Genomic DNA, 27,393 nt, shown 5'->3' with positions numbered 1-27,393 from the left:
TCACTATACTATAAGGGCTCACCCTTTGTTCTTATAAAGCAAAACTGCAAACTTAAATGCCAACAGGAAGTTTGCGATTAAAATAAAATGCACGCAGTAAGTTAAACAAACAGAGAATAAGGTGATTTTGCAACCAAGCATACACCTGCCTAACTAACCCATCCTCTTGACATATACTGGACAAGTATAAGAAAGCAGCCAAAAAAATTTTTTTTCCACTGGGCACTAATTTTCTGGACACATGTAAAAAAAATTACCATTTGGAAATCAGCAAAAAATGAAAAGCAATCTTAATAAGAGAAGTGGTTAGTAGTTTTCATATGAGATGTATAGGGCCTAAACTAGTCATCACTGAACTAAATAAAACACTAACTCTTTAAATGGTAACTCCTTTACTTTGAATCTTACATACAAATTTTGTAGCAATAATAAACCTTAGAGAAGAGCATCATTTAATATTGGCAGTCCCTTACTTTGATATATAGCATTCACAAAGATGCATTTGAAGGCTGAATCAGCAAGTCTAAAAATAGATGGAAAAAATTAAAATAAAAAGACATATATGCTATAATGGTGGTTATGTTCTCAGAGTACTAAAAGATCTAATCAAATCTCTTAAGTAAGGCTTTGAGAGCACTACCTATTACCTGAATACCACCCTTATTACCCCAACCCGCTACCCAGGGAGCAGCAAATAACCCTCAGAGGCACCTCAACAATCTGTGGCCCTGGGAGTTAGAATCAGGTATTTCTCCTTCGTACAGGCCTACAGCCCTTTCACTGAACAAGCCTCACTCCCCACAAAAGCAAAAACTGGGTGGTAAAATGGCAGAGGGATGACAGAAAGGGACGAGTAGGACAACAGGGAACTCTGGGTAGATGGGCACTACTGTAAGCAAACAAATTCTAGGCTATGGCTATGCGGTGACCCAGAGAAGCACCTAGCAATGTAGAATTTCTGGGAGGCGCCCTCCACCAGGCAGGACACAATGAACTGAAAATATTTAGACTATTGCCAGTGCGGTCTCCCTAAGCTAAAAAACAGTGAATAATCTGAGGCAAGCAGCGCCACAATGCAACAGTTCAAAATCATCAATACTCAGGAAACAGAATAGGTAAGATTTCCATCCCCCACACAGAATGGAGTTCAGGAAGTCTACATAATGCTCAAAAATAGGATTTTTATGAAAGTCAAGGCCCACCAAATATGTACTATCATTTTATATACAAAAAGAAGGCTACCCATAATGTCAAATATTATAAGAAAAGATGATATACATGAGTAGGCATTTAGGCTAAACAGAATTGCAGACTTATAGATGAAATGCTACATTGGTCTAGGCATTCATGAAATGACCCTGCCAAGAATTAAACAGAATCACATTTTCCAACCTGTCCTAACATTATATTTTATTTTATTTTAACTAGTGTCATCCATCTATATATCAATAACACTGGCCTTTTACATTGTGTTTTTAAGAACAGTATTTATTAGAAAGTCTAACAATGTTTGATGCCTTTAGTTCATTTTCTCTCTTCTCTACCTCCTCTACAGGACCCATTAAATACCAACCATCCAAAAATCCACAACTTCTAAAAAGAATTGCTAAATGGCTCTTAAAAAAGTCTAATAATTTAGCTGACACTAATAACTTAGCCACTCTAATTTCACGCATATTTCTTTCCAAAAAAAAAAGTATGCATCTGAGCTCAGCTGACATTCTGACAACAAAAAATATACATCTCCCCTAATCTGATCCACAATTTACTGTTATAACTACTAAAGTTCCACATTAACATTCATATCATATTCTAAATTTATTGTTTACAAGGAATCCACTAAATCAACACATAACTCATATTCATTCTAGAACTATCTGACATAAAAAGATGGGGAAGAGGTAGAAATCACACAATTAATGCTTGCTTAGAGATGATTTTTATAATGTACACAATAAAAAATTAAATTCAGATAAAGGAGAGAAAATTCTCAAAACAAACAATTTAAATCACTACTATTGCTAAATCAAGAGCTTCATTTCTTTGCATTTACATATGTGCTTTCAACAGCAAATAGTGAATAATTTAGTGGTTCAATTCCAGTATTTAATCTGCCACAAATGAAATCATTTTTAAATCTTCAGTAAGAAATTTGAGGACTGCAAGTTTCTATTATAAGGAGTAATTACCAGCTCCCAGCTGTGAAGTAAATATTACCTAAACAGAACTTATTAAAATATGTTTGCAATTAAATACCTAGTAATCATTAAACAAGGCAGTAATATAAGGTTTATAGGTGGGAAAACCAATGAAGCACAATCTTACAACAGGTTTCTGGAAACTATGAATTCAACCAGCAGATTACTAATTACCAGGAAAAAGAAGGGATCTTGGTTCTAAGGATCTCTGTGACAACTGAGATGCAGATGTAATAGCACCAAACTCAGCCATTCCCTGCACGGAACAGAGGTACAGTATTCTCAACAAAGCCCTGTAGAGCACACCACAGTCTGATGAAAGATAGTCATCAGTGGTAACCAGACATTCATGGGGGCTTTAAGTAGAACTGGGAGAGGGAGTGCAACATATTCCACATAAAAGGAAAAAAAAAAATCAGGCTGGCAAGATGACAGCAATCAGCAAGATCTGTCTCCTGTGTTCTAAAAGATGTAGGAGGCTGCTTTAGAACTGACTAAAAAAATCTCCTGGAAGACATTAACAGATTTTTTTTTTAAAGGTAACATGTAAATTATAACAATAGGATGTCACCACATTTCTAATCCTTTTTTTTTTTTCTGGGTTATAATGTACTGAGCTATGTTCTTCAAGGCAGGGGAAGACTTCCTAAAAATGTCTTAAATTTTAAAAATAAAGGGCAAGTTTACCAAGGAAAAAATGCATAAATTATAATTATGAAATCTTGACAGAAGACAAAGAATGCAACCCGATAAAATTACTCAGAATTGAGTAGTCTACATCGGAACGGCATCTATGTCCTGAAATACTCCAGTGCTCTCTGGGCCAAGAGAAGAATACAGAATCAAGGTCCTGTTTCCTAGTATTGTATCTCAGTTATCTGTCTAAACTCTTGTTTATACTTTACAGAACTAGATTTTAGTGTTGAAAAAGACTGAATCAATGACAGAACCAAAGTGAATGACTCCATTTCTTTCAACAGTATAACCAAATCAGTCACCTAGACTCAAAATCTAAGAGTTCCTTTTTTTTTCTTTTATGCCTTATAATTAATCGATTACTAAAAACTAAGTCTTCTCTCAAAATGTTTATCTAATTAGCATAGCCTCAAAATATCTCCCTCAAATACTGATTAATTAAATTATGTGGCAGGTTTCAAATATGTCCACAAATTCTTTGATACTTTTCCTTCCAGGGGATGGAGCTTACTTCTCCTCCTCTTGAATGTGGGCTGGCCTTAGTGACTTGCTTCTACTGAGTAGACTATGAAAGAGAAAAACAGCACTGCAGTGGAGAGACCGGCATATATCACCTTACCAAGTGATCAAAGTTAACATCACCAGTGTTAAGTCAAGCTGATATCATGTATCTCTTGATAAGACACAGTGAGAAGGTTCTTCACAACTGTGGTGTTCTTCCCCAAAATGCGTTAAGTCCAGTCTAATCATGAGAAGACATCAGCCAAACCCAAATCGAAGTATATTCTACAAAATATCTAACGAATACTAAAAGTGTCAAGATCATGGAAAACAGGGAAAGCCTCAGAAAGCATCACAGACTGGGAGAGACTAAGGAGATATGACAATTAAATGCAACATCATATCCTGGACTGGATCTTGGAACAGAAAAAGAGTATCAGTGGAAAAACTGGTGAAATCTGAATAAAGTCTGTAGTTCAGTCAATGGCATTGCATCAATGTTAATTTCCTCATTTTTATCTAAGGTTATATAAGATGTTAACATTAGGGGAAGCTAAGAAAAATATATTTGGTAACTGAGTACACTATTTTTGTAGCACTTATGTAAATCTAAAATTATTTCAAAATATTTTTTTCCAATTTCATGACCACATTTTCTCTTACTTTTTAGAGAGCCAGCACCATAGCTCATAAATAAGCCTTACCACTATTACTGAGATTTTCCAGATTCCCATGTCTTTAAGATCTGCCCTCTCCAATTTATCTGATATATATCAAAGGGCCAGTCTTAATTTATATCATCTCCCTATTCAAAAACTACAGCTTCAAAACTATAAATAACTCCTCAGTGCCTTAATATTATTTATCACTGAACTTATCACGAAAAGGCATCTGCAAAACATCTACAAACTGCTTACCTAACCTTCTACCACTACTAGAGATAATTTGTTTTATCTTTAATCATATACCAATGACAATTTTTTAAATGCAGTAAGAAAAACCTTGGTCATTAAGATCAACAATGGAGATTTTTTTTAAAGTATGGATTTTGCTTTTAGAGAACTTATATTCTTGTTTGGCATATGAAGGTTATTTATTTGGTATTTTTATCTTATTTCCTATCACTTTGCCAAATTTTTTTTAGTCATTTTCATAGGTTTTAGTCAATTAATTCCTCTATTTTTTAAGTATCTGATCATATTTTTATAATAAAACAACCTTATATTTCCCATCATTTATATTTACCTCTAAGCTAATTGAAAATGTTGATTAAAAGCTCAATAATTACAAATGATGATATTATAAAATGTTGCAGTAAACACATTAACTGACCCAGAAGAGGATAATTGGTCACAGAATTACCAAATCTTATCAACACACCTTAAGAAGCCTACCTGGAAAGCTTACTCTTCCCTTTTCAGGGGGGCTCTTTCAGTCCATATTAATGGACAAATAGTTTTCCAGCTACCTATTTATTTTAGTTATATACAACAAGTTATTTTATGGATATCAACAAACTGGTTCTAAAGTTTATATGGAAAGGCAAAAGGCCCAGAATCGCCAACACAATACTGAAGGATGAGAACAAAGCTGGAGGACTGATGCTACCCGTGCTGCAAGTATCATGACATTGTAGTATTGGCAAAAAAAAAAAAAAAAAAAGACAAATAGATCAATGGATAGAATAGAGAGCCTAGAAATAGACCCACATAAGTATAGTCAGTTGATCTCTGATAAAGGAGCAAAGGCAAGACAATAGAGAAAAGAAAATCTCTTCAAGAAACAGTGCTGGAACAACTGAACAGACACACATGAAAAATGTGAATCTAGACACAGACCTTACATCTTTCACAAAAATTAACTCAAAATGGATCACAGATCTAATGGTAAAATGCAAAACTATAAAACTCCTAAACAATAACAGAAGAAATCTAAATGACCTTGGATATGGTGATGCCTTTTTAGATTAAACACTAAAGACACAATCTCCATAAAAAAAATAATTGATAAGCTGGATTTCATTAAAATTTAAAACTTCTGCTTTGCTAAAGACAATAGCTTTAGAATTAGAAGACAAGCCACAGACCAGGAGAAAATGAATAAAACATGGGCCAAAGACCTTAAAAGACACCTCACCAAAGAAGATAAACATATGATAAAATGCCCCACATCATACATCACCAGGGAAATGCACATTAAAACATGGATAGATACCGGTAACTACACCCCTCTTAAATGGCCAAAATCTGGAACACTAACAATACCAAATGCTGGCAAGGACGTGGAACAACAGGAACTCTCAGTCATTGCTGGTGAGAATGTAGAATAGTACAGACACTTCAGAAGACACTTTGGTGCTTTCTTATAAAACTCAACATCCAATTATCATATGAGCCAGCAACTGTACATCTTAAGCATTTACCCCCAAAAGTTGAAAACTCATGTCCACACAAAAACCTGCATGTGGATGTTCACAGCAGCATAATTCATAACTGCCAAAACTTAGAACCAACCAAGATGTCCTTCAGTGGGTGAATGGATAAGTAAATTGTGGTACATTTGGACAATGGAATATTATTCAACACTAAAAAGAAATGAGTCATCAAGCCATGAAAAGACATGGAAGAACCTTAAATGCATACTATTAAGTGCAAGAAGGCAATCTGAAAAGACCACATACTATATAACTTCAACTATATGACACTCTGGAAAAGGCAGAACTATGGAGACTATAAAAAGATTTGTATTGTGGTAAGGGAGGGAATAGGCAGAGCACAGATTCTGGACAGTGAAAATACTCTGTATGATATTATAATGATGGACTTACATCACTATACATTTCTCCACCAAGAGTAAAACCTAAGGTAGACTATGGCCTTTGATTATGATATGTCAGTATAGGTTCATTCTTGGTAAAAATGTCCCATTCTGGTGAGAGATGTTGACAATGGGGAAGGCTATGTATGTGGTGGGGCAGGGAGTATATAGGAAATCTCTGTACCTCCCTCTCAATTTTGCTGTTAACCTAACACTGCTCTTTTTAAAAAAGCCTTAAAATTTTTGGAATTGTATTTATAAATACAACATATATTCTTATCTTGTATTTGATTCTTTATAACTGTTTCAGTTGGTTACTTTGCTTCCCTTTCCTTCTTTTCATTTAACCTTATGAGCCAATTAAACCCAAGTATCCGTCTTACCTTTGAAAGTCATGTGACCTCCCCTTAAATTTATCCTTTGTCTCAGAGCTACAGATGTGGGAAGAGCACTGATGAGAATCAAGAAAACTGGGGTATGAACCTGACTCTGCTTATAACCCCACTTCTCCAAGTTTCAGATTCTTCATCCCTAAAGCAAAGTTTAGAGACTAAATAACCTGGTTCTCTCTAGCCCTTTTTATAATTCTCAGTTAGTAACAGGTACAAGTAAAATAAATGTGAAGGGATTCTGGGAAGATGATGATGAAGGTTGCATACTTTTGAATTTCCCTAAACCCCCCCATAAAAACATAACAACTAGGATACCTAAACTAGTAATTCACAGACAACATTTATAACAAAACTACATTAAGTGAAATACCCAAAAACCTCAAAAATATAAGCAAACAAGGAAATAACACCAACAGCCACAAGACATGTGTAACCAAAGATTCTTTATCAGCAGAAAATGACTTTAAAGTATTTTGGCACAAACTTATAAATATGCAAAAACCCAGGGAATATAATTTCCTTGAGCCCTTCTGGAAAACACACTATAAAATGGCACTGTCCAGTAAAAATTTCTGCAATGATAGAAATGTTCTTTCTATCCTATTCAATATAGTAGCCACTGGCCACAGGTGACCAATAAGCACTTGAAAATATGGCTAGTGTAACTAAGGAACTTCATTTTAAATTTTATTTTAATTAATTTAAACAGCTAGGTTGCTAGTTTTTGATTGTGCAGCTAAAGAATGAACATCAGACAACTGAAATGGCTGGCTTGCTATAAAGGCAGGCAAAGTATTTCAGAAAATAGTTTGGCAGATTTTTTTAAAGGTTAGTTATAGAATTATAGTATTACCCAGCAATTCCACTCCCAAGTATCTGCACAAGAGAAATGAAAACATATGCCTATATAAAGACTTATATACAAAAGATTATAGCATCATTATTCTTTTTTCTTTCCTGATTTCTTTTTTATTCCAGTTTTGAGATATAATTGGCGTATAATATTATATTAGCTCAAGGTGTACAATATAACGATTTGATATGTGTATACGTTGCTAAATGATTACCACAGCAAGTTTAGTTGACATCAATCACCTCACAGTTATTTTTTTTCTCGTGATGAGAACTTTTAAAATCTACTCTCTTAGCAACTTTCAAATATACAACTGTATTTTACAACAACTGTAACAATACAACAGCATTGTTAACTATAGTCACTATACTGGATATTATATCCGCAGAACTCATGGACCTTACAAGTGAAGTTTTTACATTTGACCACCTTCACCCATTTACCCCACTCTCCCATCCCCCTGCCTGTGGCAACCACCAATATATTCTATATTCAGTTTTTTTTAGATTCCACATAAAAGTGAGATCATACAGTATATGTCTCTCTCTGGCTTACTTCACTTGGTATAATGCCCTCAGAGTCCATCCATGTTGTCACAAATGGCAGGATTTCCTTCTCTTTTATGGCTAAAAAATATTCCATTGTATAAAAATATACCACATTATGTTCTTTCCATGTCTTAACTACTGTGAGTAATACGGTGAGGAACATGGGAGTACACATATCTCTTTGAGATAAAATTCTGGAGTTTTTTTGGGATATATACCCAAAATTAGATTTGCTGGATCATATGTTAGTTCAATTTTTAATTTCTGAGGAACCTCCAAACTGTTTTCCATAGTGACTGCAACAATTTACATTCCCACCAACAGTGCACAAGGGTTCCCTTTTCTCTACATCCTCACCAGCACCTTTTCGTGTACCTGTTGGCCATTTATATGTCTCCTTTGGAAATTTTCTATTTGGTTCCTCTGCCCATTTTCTAATCGGATTGCTTAGGGTTTTTTTGCTATTGAGTTGTATGACGCAGCATTGTTATTAATAGTCAAAAAAATACATCAATTGGTGAATGATCAAACAAAATGTGATATATCCATATAATGAAATACTACATTCAATAACAAAAAAGAACTTATAACTGATGTATGCCACATGGATGAACTCAAAAAATACTCAATGCTAAGAAGTAACACACATAATAACAATTTTTTATGATTCCATTTACATGAAATGTCAAAAAAACACCAATCTATATAGACAGAAATAGATTAGTGGTTACCTAGGTCTAGGGGCAGAAATGGGAATCAATTATAAATGGGCACAATTAACATGTTAGAAATGTCTTAAAATCAGATTGTTATAATAATTGCATAACTATAAATATCTATTCATTGAGTTATTTACTTAAAACCAGTGTGTTTCGTATTATATACATTACACCTCAATAAAGCTGTTTAAAAAAAGTCTTGCAGGAGGGAGGGTATAAATCAAGTGGCAGAGGACATGTTTAGCATACATGAGGTCTTGGGTTCAATCCCCAGTACTTCCTCTAAAAATAAATAAATAAATAAATCTAATTACCTCTACCCATCCCCACCAAAAAAAAAAAATCTAAATCAGATCAAGCCCATGGATCTAACCACAAATATACAGGAAATGCAAGCACAAGATGACATGTTAATGACATGAAACGGATGCAATCAGCAAAACTCAGACTGTAGGAAACTGTTAAAAAAACAAAATCAAATCAATCCTATTTCTTCAACAACACATTGCAAAAGGGGGGTCAAGGAAAGAGAGAAATACAGGAAGAACCTATAAATTAAAATATAAATACATCAACGATTGAAATGTAGGAACTTACCTGGATCAAATTCAAATGAACTAAACATAATATGAAATTATAAGACCAGGAAAATACAAATACTGTATGGATATTAGATGATTTTTAAGAAATGATTAATTTGGAGGGATATGATAACAACATTAAGAGAATTCTTATTTTTTATAAATATATACTGAAATATTTATGGATGAAAAAAAACATAAGGGCTTTGCTTCAAAATAATCTGAAGTGTGTGAGTGAGAAGTGAGCTGTTACAAATGAAACAAGACTGGCCATGAGTTGATCACTGTTGAAGCTGATTGATGGTTACATGGGACGCATGACACAATTTTCTCCACTTTGGTGTATGCTTGAAATTTTCTATCAAAAAAAATTAAATTTGTGAATGAGAGAGAGAGATCAGTTTCTATGCCTGCAGAACAAATTATCTCTAAAATTAGAGGCTTCAAAAGATAAATAATCATTTATTAGTCAGGCATTTGAGAAGAGCTCTGCCAGTTAATTCTCACTTGGGGTCTCCCATGTGGTTACAGTCAGATACCAGATAAGGCTACATTCGACTGAAGGTTTGACTGGATATGGAAGATCAAAGTGTTACTCACCTGACTGGCAATGTGGTGCTACTCACTGATCTGTGTACAGCTGTGTACAGTTCTTTTAATCTCTGACATCAAATATATGATGTCTTTTCCAACATCAATTCTCTAATTCCCCAACACCAAGTGTCCAACAATTCTCTTCAACTCTGACACTAACTACTCAGAGTTAGCTCAGAGCTCACAGGCTAAAAGCTCAGTCTTATAAATATGCTAGGTGCTAATCACAAATCTACAGGAGACCACCCACACTTCTGACCAACTGGCTCTAAACTGGGGGTTCCCACAATCCCTTCTTGAGGTTCAATGATTTGCTAGAACTCCTGGAACTTAGGAAAACATTTTACCAACATTTTCTGGTTTATTATAAAGGATACAACTCAGGAACATCCAAGTGGAAGAGATGCATGGGCAAAGTATGGAGGGGCGAAGAGAGGGAGTGCCTGTCGAGCTTCCATGTTCCTCCCAGGCATGCCACCCTCCCAGAACTTCCAAGCGTGTACCAATTGGGAGTTCACCCAAATCTCACTGTTCAAAAGCTCCTAAAGAGCTCAGTATCTAGCCTCTTCCTTCCCTGGAAGTCAGCTGATGGGGTGAAAGTTCCCACCTTTTAATCACATGGTCTTTCTGGTGATCAGCCCCATCCGAGGCCAACATTCAGCGTGGAAGGGGACTATACTCGGGAGTGAATTCCAAGAGGCTTGGATCATTAGAGACCATTCTGGAGGCTGCCTACCACACTATACAATTGATTCTCATTATTTGTAGTAGGTATTTTCTATAAAGTCACTGCAAACACTGAATTAGTGATTACGGAACCATTGCTCCTAGGGGAAATACTAGGTTAAGTTCCTGTGCACCTCTGCTCACATCTGCATCAACTGACCAATATATAATCTTGTTTTATGTGTGTTTCTGTTTAAAATATCTTAATATATATTGTCAACTCACTAACATTGAACTCACAGCCAAGAACACTGTAACTCATGCCTGAATGAAGTGAATCTAACATACATACTTTCTTCATAAAGCATATCACAGCTTTCTTGAGCTTAGGAACATCAGATAGCAGTTAAGGACTATGCTTGGGTGCCATTTTAAACAGCAAAATCACCAACAAAAAGCATAAAAATAAGATAAAAACATGGAATTAATTGGATAGCAAAAAGGGCACAAGTTTATAGTAAAAGAGTTAAAACAAAAAGGCAGAGCATCACATTATCTGATCTCAGCTGGGAACCTGCACATCTAGAGACTCAAATTTGCTGCTCTGCAAATGGCCATGAAAGCAAGAGAGTATTGACTTTAAATTACAAATAAAATTGAACAGGCAGGCAAATTCTCAAATACCAAATCCATAAATAATGAGGAGCAGTTATATATGCAAAACATTGGGGGAAAATGTTAAAAATCTTAATTTTTAATGGCTTCAAGTTACACATCCATTTGGGGAGTTTCAGTCATCATGTGCGTCTACACTAAATAGTTAAGTCCTTAAGGAGACTAGTCCAAAATGTAATACCTTACAATGTTTAAGAGTAGATAGAGCCAACTGAATGAACTCCTTTTTAACATGAGAAATTTCAGCAAATTTTACTGATACCCTTGAAATTTTAGAAGCAACTAGCTTCTTTTTATTAATATTCATTTCACTTTGTATTTTTAACCCCAGGCAAGCATCTTGTCTGATACAGATGTTTGTTTTCTTTTCCACTGGGAAATATCTTTAGAGAAAAAAAATCTACCAAATTTTCCTAATAATCATTTTAGGGTTATAAGTAGTATTAAAAGTATTGTTTCACCAAAAAACAGAAAATGCACATAAGACCTAAGTCATCTTTTTTCAATTCCAACAACACTAAAAAGCAGACAAACAAACAAAAAGCACTAAAATTTATCCCCTCAAAATGTGTATTTGTCCTTCAGTATCCAAGGGGGGAATGGTTCCAGGATCCCTCCCACACCCGCCCACCATGGATCCCCAAATCTGCAGGTGCTCGAATACCTAAACAAAATGGCATAGACTTTGCATATGACCCATGTACCTCCTCCTGTATACTTTAAGTCTAGGTTACAATATCTAATACAATCTGAAGGCTATGTAAATGGCTGCCTACAAAGGCAAATGTAAGTTTTTCTTTTTGGAACTTTCTGCAATTTTTTTTCCAAATATTTTCAACCCCTGGTTGGTTGAACCCAAGGAGGCAGAACTCATGGATATGGAGGGTCTCCTGTACCATCACCATCTAGGCACCATCTACAATTTCACGTATAAACTTCCCACATTTTGAAACCACAATACAATAACTCATGTTCTTTTTAAAAAAAAATCAGAAAGCTACAGATCTTTAAAAACTGTGAACCCATTCAAAACAAGTGTTCATTAAACTACTACACTGATAACAGTGGAATTCTATTCAAGAGACATGAATTACTGCACTAGCTCTTATACCAGGTTTGGTCACATTATTTATATTCTCTGGACCTAATTTCCTTATCTTAGAAATATAAAAATTGACCTGTAATAAGAACCCTTCCAAATCTACAACTTTATAATTACTTCCTCATAAATTATAATATAGTAAGAATCCTAAACCCAGAGAGAACAATATTTAACTATCAAAACTGTAACTCTAAGGCAGCTGTGCCGGCCACATTCACCTCTCTAATGATTACAAAATTCCCAGTGAAGAAGATAACTCTCCCCCTTTATTCTTAGGTTTTTTATAAATCTTAATTCTCTTTCTCTCTCTCTTTCCTCCACTCTTGAAAGCTCAAGAAAATGTAACCTAAGGATTGAGAGATCCTAAACTACAGTTTAAAAAAAGGATGATGATGATGATCATGATGATGACTGATGATGATGAAGGAATTTTGAACTACAGACAATCCCCACAGAAACAACAAGGATTTAATATTTCTGTATCACAATATTTGAATTTAATCCCTAGTGTCCCCACTAATATAATAACAGGTGATATTTTATCTTCTATGGAGAAAATTATCAATTGATTCTTATTTAGCCTTAAAAAAACACAAAACCATTAAGTCCAATACACTACAATTTCTTAACTGAATCAGGAAACAAAACAAGGCTTTTAATTTTTTTTTAAATCTCAGAAAATCTATGAAAGATGAAAATTTGAGTAGCAAGGTTATCTAATGACCTAACAAGGGGCTAATTTACAATCTAACTCTCCTAAAAGAGAAAAATTATTTTAAAAATGGAAAAATTACAAGTTGAACCATCTAAAGCAGAGAGTGACACTAATAGAACTCACAACGTTTATCAACTGAGGTTGTGGAAGTTTCCAAATACAATCCAGTAACAGTCACTCCAAGCCTAATTGTTTCCATTAGCTAATGAAGGAAGATAACCAATGGTAAGACAATAGACAATTAAGAATCAGACTGATCCTATTTGCATGTTAAATGTAATTTATTTTAAGTGTAAAAGAAAATCATTCAGACTGCACTATTTGATTAAATCTGCCTGCCTTCCATTTAGGAGGGTGGCAGAAGGAAAGATGATGGGAAAGTGATTTCATACAAAGAAAGAAGAGCATCCTTTTCAAAATGACTACTTTGTTTCCAGTGTGGCTCACAGACACAACTTGGAATCTCCAACTGATACTCAAAACGTTTGTCAAAAAGGTAAATTAATGATTAAGGCAAAATATGTAGAAAGACAAAGACAACAAACACCATTAGGCAAAGAACAGAAAATTAAGAGATGACAAGCAGAAGGGGAAGACTGCCATGGTTGAAGAAGCACTGGCAGATATATTTAGGATAAGGGAAATCATGAATTAAAACTACAAAAACTTTAGTTTCTTTTATTGACAATGTGTACAGCAATCAGAAACAAAAAAATCTACTTTATGACACATGTTGCACTTAATCAGATTCTGGCCTGCTACTTAAGAGGTTAAAACTCCTACAAGTAAGTGCCTACAATATTCCCTGTATACAGCAAATACTCAAAAAATACCAAAGAACATAAACTCTTCCTATCTTATTCTCCATAACTTAGGAATCTGAAAGACTTCTAAGTTTTCATACCACTATGCAGCGCATAAATTAATGAAGAGTTTAGAGATACCTATGTCCTAGAATGACCTAGCTCAACAAGGACATTTTTACACTAGTGTAGATCATCTTACATGGCACAACCCTCTCTAATGAAATACACTTAATCACCTGTATTTAAAAGAAAGAAGGAAGGGAAGATGAAAGGAGGGGAACAGAGAGAAAACGCATGCACAAGCTAGCAAGCACCTATCACAGTAGTCCTGTTTTTCCCCGGGTTAGAGAAACAGAAGGTAAGTAGAAAACTATAGTAAAAGGAAATGTAATTTGCAAAATTACAGTGGTAATCTCCAACAATGCCTAAATAAATCCATATATTTACATGCCGATATTCATGTAAGTGCAGTAATAGCTTTAAGTGGCCACGGACAACACCCCAAATTTCTCAGCTGTAACCTAGTAAAGAGTAAAGAATAAAATAGATGAGCCATATTAAGCCTGTTGATTATGTTTGTGATAAAAATCATTGTGTTTAAATTCGCCGTTTAGGTGACAGTAACTAAACAGTTTTCCTTCATATATATATGAAATTTGTCCCTGAAGGGTCAAAATTAAAAGTCAAAGTGGTTTACCAAGCCTTACTCTTTTTTGTTACTTCTTTAATTCCTTACTTACGGTTTTATACCCCTTTTTAAAAAATGAGTGAAGGAAAAAAAAGACCATCAGAGAAATACCAGTTACTCCAGTGTAGACGCTTATGGTAGACTAACAACTCAGTCTTTTTCTGGCAAGGCTGGAAAACGGTCGCTCAGTAAGGTGGGCTTTCTCCAGGTGTACGTATGTGTACAGCAGGGTTCTCTTACTGCGTCTCAGACCACCAGGGGAAAAAACATCTTTCCTTGTATATTTTTCTTTTTTGCCAAAGGGAGCCTGTGAGCTGATACATATTTTAATAGTTTGTTCATATTTACTTACCCATTTTACTGCTCATATAAAGAAACTTGAGGAAAGCAGAATAGAAGATAAAGGTGAAGACAAAATATCTGATCCTCCTAATATAAAAGTTCAAAATAAAACAATTTGAAGAATTTACCATAAGCATCTACTTTGGCATAACCAATTCAAAGAAAGATTTAATTATAGCTGTATTTGCATCTTCATAAATAATCCGCGTGATATGAAACAAATGAACCAATCTCAAGAAAACTGGAAACAGCCAAAGGCTATTGCTAAAAACAAGCGTTTTATGCCACTAAGTGACTTTGGCATTCACACCAAGCCTTTATATAGACATCTCCACCTGCAGGTTAGCCTGACATTACGCCATGCTGAGACTAGGTCGGTGTGGGAAAGGTTACTGCCTTCCATCATTGTGAAAATTAATAGCTTTGTAATAGTTGAAGGAATAAAGGTATGGCACAGCAACCTTGCAGCAAATATAATTTGCTACCAAAAAAGCGTAGGCAAAATCCATTCATAACATTCCCTTCTCAAGGCCACCTACAAGCTAATTCATTATTCAAATGCCAAAGACAGCAGCAGGCACACATACTCAGCCAATAAGTCACCATTATAAAAGCTGCATAAACACTTCCAGCTCAATCATCTAAGAATAACAGAATGAGACAGGAACATGTTTCCCAAGCATCTCATCAATAAAACTTGCAACAGCTTTGAAAACACCATGATTACATGCAAAAATAGGCTTAGCTAATATTTTTTGAGTGGCTCATAGAATAATTTATACACCCCAAGTTTTCTCTGATTTTCTTTCTGAACATCAGAAAAATGAAGAATGGAATCTGACTAGAACTGGTATTTATATAATAGCTAAATAAAGTTTGCAGTGCTAAGACTACCTCCATTTGTGAAAGATAATGTCAGAATCCCCTTAGGACTCCAGAGCCGGAGCATGAGGAGTAAAAACAAGAAAGATTATTCCTCTCTATAGTGAAAAATCAAAGTATAATCTGTCTTATTTCCCAGAAGGGCCTTTTTAAAGCCCTCTGAATAAATGTGCAAGGCAATCGTCCGTGCTCATTCCAATAAGGAATTTACAAGAAAGACCTTGCTAACAGATGACTAACATTAATTTATTGCAAATTTGCAATAATCAACAAAATTTTAAGAATTACTTATTGTATCCCAGTAGAAACAGAGACTATTATTTCCCTCTCTGTGGTAGAGAATGCTACTTTCCTATCCAATATAAACTCTCTCTGCTTTCCTCAATAATAGAACCCCAATTTTATTCAGGCAGCAATGCACCTAGTTTAGTTTTGCTTATAGCCGGGTATGACCACATGTCTAAATTCTGGCTAATGAGATTAGGTGGAAATGTTGTGTGGGACTTTCTGGGAACGCTGCTTATTATGTAATTGATTCAACTGAACACTGGAGTCTTTTGGCCCTCTCCCCTTCCTCTCTGCTGCTGTCTGGGATACTGACACAACGGCTGAGCACAGTGGTCCATACAGTTACCTTAAAGGTGATTCCAAGAAGACAAAATAATTTTAGCTATTAAAATGGTTGATGGCCTTCCAAAGGGCCACAACACATAAACAAATACACATGATATCTAAGATTATTAAAATTTCATGGTGGAGTCTAAACGGCTCCTTGAAATACTGCTTTTCCAGACCAACAGGTGAAGAGCTCACAAATACACAACTGCCAAAAACTGAACCAAACAAGATGTCCTTTGAGAGTTGAATGTATAAACAAATTGTGGTACATCCATACAGTGGAGCATTATCCAGCAATAAAAAGAAACATTACCAAGCCACAAAAAGACACGGAGAAAACTTAAATGCCTATTAGTAAGTAAAAGAAGCCAGCTCGACAAGGTTACACATTATATGAGTCCAACCATAGACTACTCTGAAAAAAGGAATACAGACAGTAAAAAGATAATGATTGCCAGGGATTCAGGGGGAAGAGGGTGGAGGATGGATGAAGAGGTGGAACACAGGTCATTTTTAGGGCAGTGAAGCTATACTGTATGACAGTATAATGATAGATACGTGATATTATGCATTTGTCAAAACCCATAGAACTGTACAACACAAAGAGTGAAACCTAACCTAAACTACAGACTTTAGTTAACAATAATGTATTGATACTGGTTCATCAACCGCAACAAATATACCACACTAATGACAAACGAAATTGTGCACATGTTGGGGAGGGTTGGGGGGGTGGTATGGGAACTCTCTGTACTTTCTGCACAAGTTTCTGTAACTCTAAAACTGCTCTAAAAAATAAAGCATATTTTTTAAAAGGCTGGGGGCAGGTGGCTTGGGTGGGGGAGATAATGAAGAAAATGTTGTGAAGCACTGATCTAGTCTAAAAAGAGAGGCTCCAACTATTTCAGTTTTAAACTTTAATCAGCTTTCAGAGGTTTTAGAATAATAATGTAGAACTGGTTCAAATCCTGACATTTATTACTAAGGTGATAAGCTCTTTAACCTGTTACAGTATTGTAAAATGGAGGTTAAAATGTCCACTTTACACAGGGCATATGCAAAAAGGAAAATGCTATGAACAGCAAAGTACATATAAGTGTACTTGGTAAAGCGCTTGGACTTTGACAAGAGTACTCTTCCACTATCTTATCACAAAACAGCAAAATCTGTGTACATTTCATTCTCATGAAAGGTAATAAGGTGTCTAGACTATTTTACCACTACTTTAATTTGCTACAAAGAAAACCATTCTGCAAAAATCTATGTTAAAAAAAAGTGTAACATGGCAATTGATAACTTTTGATGACAATTATAATACAGCATATATTCCATGTGATTTAGTGAACAGTACAGTACCGCACCAAAATAAACAACTTTCTTGTTTTTCCCCCCCTTGTCACAGACAACTTTCCAACTGGTAAAAACTAAAGAATATTTTGTCTATAGCTCTGTACCAAACTGGTACTCAGAAAGAAGAATGCAATAATGGTAAGGAGTTACTTTTTAAAATTCAAAAGCTCAGTAATCTTCTCTTCTTTGTATTTATCTATAATATTAAGGAATTTAGTTTTCTTTTTCAAAATGCCCAATAGAAAATGTTTTGTATTCCACAGTGGAAAGGTATTATATAACCTTAAAATTCTAAATAAACCAGCCAACCACAGTTGTCACACTTTAATAGACATTTAAAAACTAGCTAACACTGGGGGAGAGTATAGCTGAGTGACAGAGTGTGTGCTTAGCCATGCACGAGGTCCTGGGTTCAATCCCCAGTCAGTACCTCTGTTAAAATAAACCTAATTACATCTTCCCCTAAACAAAAACAACAACAAAAACCAAAAAAAAAAAAAAAAAAAAGCTAACACTTATATAGCATTTATAGATGTCAGGTATTAAGTGCTTTATACATATATACTAATTTAATCCTCAGAAGAATCCTCTGATGTAAGTACTACCATCAAATCTATGAGGGTGGCTGGTTGCTCTCATCTTACCAGAAGGTATCAACAAAAGATTTTCAAATAACTTCATCTGTATTGTCAACTGACTGACAGTAAGACACGGCAATCATAAATATATATCCTGATTTCAGAGCACTTACAACGTTAAAGAAAAAAAGTTTGCAGTTCAGAATCAAAGGAAATACAGCATTTCCATCCCATTTAGAGATGCGGGAACTAAGGAATAAAAAGGTTCTGCTGCTTGCTCAGGGTTTATATGGCTTATAGACAGAACCTTACTACAGCTCTCATTCTGAAAAGAGACCAACACAGCGATGCCTGTGATGAATTACAGAGAGAAGATGCATGATAAAGTCAGTTCTAATTCATGTCACTGTTCTGAAAAAGTATTCTGTGAAAAAAACTTACATTTGAGGTATATCCCTATGAGGCATAAAAGAGCCACCATTATGATAACGGCCAGGTTCAAGAGTGTATAATATCATTCATCTGACAATGTCAAGGAACTTGAGGAGAATTAGCTCATGTCTTCAGAATGGTTATCAATTATTATTCTCCCCTTTCTATAAAGGCACCCAAAAGATCTTCAGATTCTAAGCAGATTCCTCCCTGTGTAGTCAAGGACAGACATCAATCACCATTTTTCTATTCCTACAACAATCTGAATACTTAACTAACATATCTAAAAATATTTAACCTTAATTTTAACTTTGTCATTCACGTGGAACATTTGTCAAAAACGTAAGAGTGACAGAAATTTTATATTAACCAGCTTTAGGAGCTAATACGTAAACTTTCTCTCAACTGAATCTTGCCAATGACTTTATTCTTTAGGACTGCACTTGGGAACTTATTTAAAGGACATAATGAGTAGATGCAATGCATGATACCAGACTGATACCAGTTTGCAAAAAATGAGTTGTAAAGGAATTTTGGGGTTAAATGGATCACTAAAAGAGATGAAAATTTACTAAAATGTAGAGAGAACTGAATAAAAAGCAAGTTAACATTAAGTGTTCAGACAATGGTAGGCTTAAATGGTGGGAATTTAACTTTTTCTGCTTATCTAAATACTTGAGAAAATATAAATTATACATTTTTTAAGTTTCAACAATGCACCTGGACTACAGTAATAAAAGTTTTTTTTTTAAAGGACAGGAACAAAAAGAAAGGAAACACAAGAGAAGGGAAGAAAGAGGGAAAAGAAAAGAGGGAGGAAAGAGGAGGAGAGAAAAGGGAAGGGGAAGAAAGAAGGAAGGAAGGAAATGGAAAAGAAGGAAGGACAGACATGGCTTTAGAATTAGACTGACCTGGGTTCACATCCTGGCTGCATTACTTAAGAAGTTTATGACCACGGACAAGTTACTTAATCTCTTAACTTCAGTTGCTAGAGAATATCACCTGTGTTATAAAAATAAAGGGATTAAATGAAACAATTAAGTACTACCTAACACACTAAAGACTGATTAAATATTAGTCATCTTCCTCTTCCTTCTCCACTGCTACCAGAAGGTAGGAAAAGCACCAGTTCCCTCCTGAGTGCTTCTGGAAAGTGTGGAGTGGGCGAGAAGTGAGAGCATCTCTGCTGCCATCTGTTTGGCAATCCAGGGCAGAAATGGTGAAAAAAACGGTACCTACTACAGACACATTATATATTTTTACTTAAAGAGTATTTGGTATTGGTTTAACCAAATTATGAAGTCACAGCCATGATGTTTTGGTCACAAACAAATTATTTCAAAAAAAATTCCTACCTCTACTGTTGACTATTTTTGAAATGGAGCAAGATTCTGTGGGGCCCTCCTGGGTACAAATCCTTACTGTGTCTCCCCTGCCTGGACCTTTGTAGGAAATAGGCTTCATTTAGTCTCCTTGACCATCCCTGAGTTCCAAAGGGCAGACTCAAATGGTTGCTTATCAGAGAAGCGAGGGAATGCAGTAACTAAAGAGGAACAGTCAAAAAAGGAACAACAGTGCAGCCAAATGAGGTAGGGTCCTCAAGGAATATACATAACAATACCTTTGAGTAGGAACTGGGGCCCACATCCAGGTGGTGGAGCACAGTAACTTCAGGCTTAACCCAAGATTCCCGGAACACAGCCCTGCTATCTTACCACCAACCAGTCAGAAGAAAGTCTGCACACACTGGAAGATAACTGACCCTCTGACCCCCTCTCTAAATGATTCTCCTTTTAAAAATTTTCATGGTCTATGCAGAATCTTAGAAGTTGGCTTCTGAGCATCCACCATCTCCCCAGGTTGCCGGCCTCCTGAATAAAGCAAACTTTCTGTCCCTAACAGCACATGTCTCTTGAGTATTGGCTTTTCAAGCAGCAAGCAGCCAAACCTGAGTTTGGTAACATTTTGAAAGTCAAAACAGTTGACTATTTGAAAGCATCAGTCAGCATCTAAGGCTGACTCTTCCTAAAAGCACTCTTCCTAAAAGAGTGTTCATTCTGTGAAATAAAAGGTAAAGTCCTTTCAAAGTTAACAGAGGTTAATAAATTAATCCCCAATATTATTCCCTAGTACATATTCCAGATGAGACATGTATAGTAACAGAATGTTGTTAGCATGAAGAGAAAAAAGGCTATGGGAGTATATGCGTCTTCAAAGTGTTCCAGATAATCTGCTTAGCCAACACTAAAAACTGTGCAACACTTCACAGAAAAACAACAGAACAGACAGCAGAACTCACTTCAAATGTTCAATTCCTAACTTCCTTAAAAATGCAGTAATTGCAAGAGGACAGAGGGGAAAAAAAAAATTCTAAGAGCAGAAACAGAGAGAGGAGGGGGAACTTCTATCATCTCTGCAGTTAATTTAAATGTTCTACTAAGAAAGGATCATAAATCTACATGGCTCCCCTCTAGAAAATTTTATTCATTGGATTTTGAAAAAAAAAAATCTTGAAATCAAGTAACAAACATTAGGTTTTCAGATTCTGAATAATAACAGAAAGATATACTCCTTCTCTGGGATTAACTGCAGCACACCGTCTCAAAATTTTTGGAAATCAGAGTTGCAGTCCTTACGGATTTAAACTCACCAATGGCTTCCACCACACTTAGGATTAAATACAAATGAATGTTTGCCACAACCTCCAAGAGCATTAAGATTTGGCTCCTACCAACCTCTCCAATCTTATCCCCACTCTGTGCAGGCACAGCGTCTTTGAAGAGCTCACTAAACTGTCAAGCTCATCTTCACCTATAGCCTTGTGCATGTCATCTCCGTTGCCTGCGCAGGGCTGGACTCTAAGGCCTCAGTTTAAATACATCTCCTCAAGGAAACCTTTTCTGACTGCCTTGTCTTTTCCTTCTTTAAAAGAAAGGAGTAAAATGAAGGTAAATAAGATTACTGAGTATCTAAGAAACACGGGGCAACCCTTCACATGATTTCCATTTAATCACCACAACAAACTTCAGAGATTGGTACTATTTTCATAGATGAGGAAACAGACTCAGAGATTAAATAGCTGATCCAAGGTCACAAAGGTAATATATAACGGAGATTAAAGCCCGAATTTGTCTAATCCCAAACCCACGATCTTTCTGCTGCACTATATTGCCTCTTTATTTAAACAGAAACTATCTTACTAGGAGGAAATGTTTAATCAAATACAAAACTACAAAAAGGACTGAAGTTTACATAAAGACCTATAAACTGACAGTCTGGATAATTTACTATACTCAGAACTCTCATTTGGTATCTGCATCTCTTTTATATTAGCAATTAGCTTACTAGGATCATTAAAGGAACAATGGCTTTTTCTCCTGAGACTCAAAAAGTTCATAAGATATACTTAAAATACTGCTATTTCTCTTCTATACTTCATATATTTGGTATAATAGGTAAGCCAACTAATTAAATTACCTGAATGTCTGAGTTTCTCCTAAAGAGTTCAACTAATACACACTCAGGAATGGCAGGTTATTTTGTTGCTTTTTTAATGAAGGGAAGATTTTTTACATTCCTCAATTAAAGATAACAAATTGGGGGGGGGGGTATAGCTCAGTGGTAGAGTGTGTGCTTAGTACGCAGGAGGTCCTGGGTTCAATCCCCAGTACCTCCACTTTAAAAAATTAAATTTAATTTAAAAATAAATAAACCTAATTACCTCCCCCCAACAAAATTTTTTCAAAAAATAAAAATTAAGACAATAAATTGAAACTATATTGAGGCAAAGTTAATTTGAGAAAATTCACAAGTACTCTGGAAATTTATTTTATCTTGGTTTCTTACTGTTTACATACATGCCTAACTTTCCCAACTGGACTACAAAATCCTAAGGGGTAGAGTCTTTAACATAGGTATATACCCATAATTTATCTTGCAATGGAAGGACTCAAAATATTTTTAAATGCCAGATATTAGAAAAAAGAAACCAGTTTCCTTTTATATCCCCTATGTTAGTTTTAAAATATGTCCATAAATTCTTCAGCATTCCTCCCATTGAAATATGAAAACTAATTCTTCTCCCCTTGACAGTGGGTTGGCTTAGTGGCTCCCTTCTAAGAAAAAGAATAAGGCAGAAGTGACAGTATGTGATTTCCAAGACTAGGTCACAGAAGGCACTGTGCAGCTTGCTCCCTGCTCCCTCTTTCGGATCACTCCCTTGAGGGGAACTAGCAGCCACATCCTGAGAACACTCAAAGAGCTCTACAAAGAGGTCCACTCGGCTGGACTAAGGCTTCCTGCCAATATTGAGCCAGTGAGGAAGTGAGGTCTCCTAACAGCAGCCATGTGAGTGACCAATCCACCTGCCCCAAACAAGCCTTCAGATGATTACAGTCTGGCTGACATCTCAACTACAATGTTAGGACACCCTTAGGCAGAACTACCCTGCTAACTGGCTCAAAACCCTGCTAAATGGCTTGTGAATTTCTGGCTCACAAAACTGTGTGAGATAATAAATGTTCATTGTGTTTTAAATTGCTAAATTTGGGGCGGGGTAGGTGGTCTGTTACACAGCAATAGATAAAGGATTAAGAAATCTCTCAATTATTAAATTCCTTACAAATTCCTTACATTGATTCCTATGAACACCTGCTTCAACCTTTTTCCTTTCCCAACACTCATCAGAATCTTGGGGAGCCAGGTAGCTATTTATTTAGAAAAGGCCCTCCCACATGATCCTGTCACACTTCTCCCCGACTTGACAATTACTGATGAAGAACATAATTATCTGAAAATAAATGACATACCCTTTATATGTTGAGAAAATATAAAAGGCTTTGTCAGACTTAGCTAGGACTAAGGACTCCCTAACTGGTATAACTTATCTAAACCTCAGAGGGTTCCCCCTACTTTCTCTTTCACAGAAGTCCTATGAAAAGGTTTTCACAGGGAGCAGGGCAAGAGCCCCACCCAGAATGTTTATTAAAACTCTAATAAAGTAACTAATTACATATAACACAAATTTTCAAAGTTTTGTTAGACAGTAAGTTATAAAGCAACTAAAATTACCACTCTTCCCACCAAACATGCCCTCTCACTCCCTGCAAAAAAAAAAAAAAAAAAAAAGAAAGAAAAAAGAAAAGACCAACAACAGGGAACTGTTTTCTAGTGGCACTTTTTTAAGCATCAGTTTATAAAAAAAAAAAAAATGCACCCCAGTGTTCATAGCAGCACTATTTACAGTAGCCAAGACACGGAAACAACCTAAATGTCCATTGACAGATGACCAGATAAAGAAGTTGTGGTATATTTATACAGTGGAATACTACTCAGCAATAAAAAGAATAAAATAATGCCATTTGCAGCAATATGGAGATCATCATTCTAAGTGAAGTAAGCCAGAAAGAGATAGAAAAATACCATATGATATCACTTATATGTGGAATCTAAAAAGGAAAAAAAAAGAGAGACACAAATGAATTCATTGACAAAACAGAAACAGATTAAACAGATTCACAGACATAGAAAACAAACTTATGGTTACCAGAGGGGAAATGGGATGGAAAGGGATAATTTGGGAATTTGAGATTTGCAGATACTAACTACTATATATAAAATAGATGAACAAGTTTCTACTGTATAGCACAGGGAATTGTATTCAATATATTATAGTAACCTATAATGAAAAATATGCAAAGGAATATATGTATGACCAAAACATTATGCTGTACACCAGAAACTGATGCAACATTATAAACTGACTATACTTCAATGTGAAAAAAAAAGAAAGAAAAGAAAAGTACCTTCCTAGCACACATGCCACATGAAGTTCGTCCTGCTGTTCATAAAGCTGCCAGGTTTATTCATGGCTGATACGAGACCAAAGTGATCACAGAGAGACGGATGGCGGGCATTTCAATTCATGCCATTTAAAAAAGCCCTCGTGGAAAAAAAAAAAAGAAGCAAAACACGTAAGAGAGAAAGGACATAGAAAAAGAAGGATGATGGCAAACAAAGCACTGAGCAATAACAGACACCAAATTATACTCAACTCACGGATTTCATTTCTCTGCTCCAATCAAACTCTTGTAAAAGTATCATTTAAATTTCCAAAGTGCGAAAGGTGAATGAAAGCAACATAAAAGACATATAAATCATACAGTTATAGTACTCATCCTCCAAACCTCAAGAAAAACCCATCCTGTTGTTCAAATCCATTCTACAAAATGACAGTACAATAAAAATTTAGGGATTGGTCTTTTAAATAAATCACGCTTAATGTGAGCCATGATTTAAAATGTGCTACACCTGTTTTACAAATTGCCCTGCTGAATTTGGATATAATACGAAAAAGACCTGGTCTATATCTGAAATAAAGATTTTCTCTCCTCAATTATGCAAATGTCCATATTCTATAAAAAGCAAAGGGCTATAATACTAGTACTTATTTTAATTCTAAAATATATATCTTGATAATGAGCCTTAATATTTTAGTTTAATTACTCTAACTTACTGTGCCGGTATCAAAAAGAAAAAAGCATGTTTCAATGTGCATACAACATATAAAAATTTACTAATATTACCTTATAGTCAATTGTTTTTCAACAAAGATGCTAAGACCATTTGATGAGGAAAGGATAGATTTTTTTAAACAAATGGTGATAGGATAACTGGATATCAACATGCCAAAAACAAAAAAAAGCAATGTATAGACTCTTACCTCATATTGTACACAAAAATTTAATTACAAATGGATCACAGACCTAAACTTAAGAGCTAAAACTACAAAAACTCCTAAAAGAACCATAGAGCATCATCATGATCTTTAGGTTAAGCAAAGAGTTCTGAGATATGATACCAAGAGCTTAATTTATAAAATAAAAAAATTGACAAACTCTAATTTACCAAAATCAGAAACTTCTGCACTTCAAAAGAGATCGTTAAAAAACAAACAGACAAGCCACAGACTGGGAGAAAATACCTTAAAACTGCATATCTTTTAAAAGAACTTGTATTCTGAATATATCAATAATTCATACAATCGAATAATAAAAAGATAATAAAATTTAAAAATGGGCCAAAGGTATGAATTGACATTTCACTTAAAAAGATATAGGCACGTCTAATAAGCATTCAGCATCACTGGCAATCAAGAAAATGCAAATTATGAGGTACTCAACATCACTGGCAATCAGGAAAATGCAAATTAAAACCACAATGCGATACCACTTCACACCTACTAGGATAGCTATACAAAACACTCACACAGAGCAAATACAGGTTGTAGAGGATACGGAGAAACTGGAAGCCTCATACATTGCTGGCGGAATGCAGAATGGTGCAGCTGCTATAGAAAACAGTTTGGTATTTCCTCAAAAGGTTAAACAGAGAGTTATCATACGACCCATTCCTTCCAATCCTAGGTATTGTGAAATAAAATTCATATTTAATGGCAAGACTGGAAAGACGTAAGTATTTTTCTCTGCCCTTTGGCCGCCTCTCTTCCCCATACTATGCACTGTGTATCTGCATTATGTATCAACCAAACCTTCCCCATAGGCAGAAATACTTGCTCAGCCATAAAGAGCAACATTCCCCTGGCATCAACAAGACAACTCCTTAACAGATAACATTTCTTCAATGTAAGGGGCCACAATGATGACGCTTAGATCTGGATTATGCAAACTGTCAATAATACTTTATCTGATGTAGCATCCTCTGTCTCAAAAACCTTATATAACTGCACTTGGATTTCTAACAGGCAGAACCGTTCTCAGAGCTTTCCCAGATGCTCTTTCCAGGTTATATCCTCAAATTTGGCTCGAATAAAATTCTCCATTTCTTTCTTAGGTCAACTGATTAACTTTTCATTGACACTATATATTTAAGAAAATTGAAAACATAATAACACAAAAACTTATACATGAATGTTCATATCAGTATAATTCATAATAGCAAACAAGTGTAAACAACCCAAATGCCCATCAGTTAATGAATAGATGAACTAAGTGTTATATATTTCTACAATGGAATATTATTCAGCCATAAAGAGAAATGAGGTACTGATTCATGCTATAACACAGATGAACCTTGAAAACATTATGGTGACTGAAACAGAAACCAACCACATATTATATGATTACATTTATATGAAATGTCCATAAAAGGCAATTTAGACAGTTGGAAAGTAGATCAGTGGTTGCTTAGGGCTGAAAGTAGGAATTAAGTGCAAACCGATACAAGGGAACTTTTAGGGGTAATGGAAATGTTCTAAAATTGAACTGAAGTGATAGTTGTACAGTTCTATAAATTTACTAAAAATCAGTTAATTTTACAATTACAATAAATGAACTTTATGGTTCACTTTATACACAAATTGTCCCTCAGTAAAGCTGTTTAACAAAAAAGTTGTACAAAAAAATGTACACAGTATTATGTTTCAAATCACATAAATGATTCTCTTCTTCCTGTTATGTGATCAATTTGAGATACTGAGTTATTCACTTAATCCTCACAACCAGCTAGATTTCTATTATTACCTCCATATCACTAACCAGGAAATTTAGACACAAGGAGATTAAGTAACCTGTTATTCAGAACTGGGATTGGAACGCTAGTTAATCTGATTTCAAATAAACA

The 27,393-nt window shown here is 35.2% G+C and overlaps 1 protein-coding gene and 1 non-coding gene across 4 annotated transcripts in view; one reads left to right on the top strand and one right to left on the bottom strand.

The window, feature by feature from the left end:
• The window catches only part of RASAL2 (RAS protein activator like 2), a 302,791-nt gene that overhangs the window by 247,776 nt on the left and 27,622 nt on the right, over window positions 1-27,393 (bottom strand). The gene's annotated exons all lie outside the window — the stretch shown is intronic.
• On the top strand, window positions 22,358-22,429 carry TRNAT-AGU (transfer RNA threonine (anticodon AGU)). Its single transcript has one exon. It is a non-coding gene; the product is annotated as a tRNA-Thr (tRNA).

Source organism: Camelus dromedarius, chromosome 23 (assembly GCF_036321535.1).
Source record: "Camelus dromedarius isolate mCamDro1 chromosome 23, mCamDro1.pat, whole genome shotgun sequence".
Classification (NCBI taxonomy): domain Eukaryota; kingdom Metazoa; phylum Chordata; class Mammalia; order Artiodactyla; family Camelidae; genus Camelus; species Camelus dromedarius.
The sequence above is the reverse complement of the archived record's forward strand: the minus strand, read 5'-3'. Positions and strand labels throughout refer to the sequence as shown.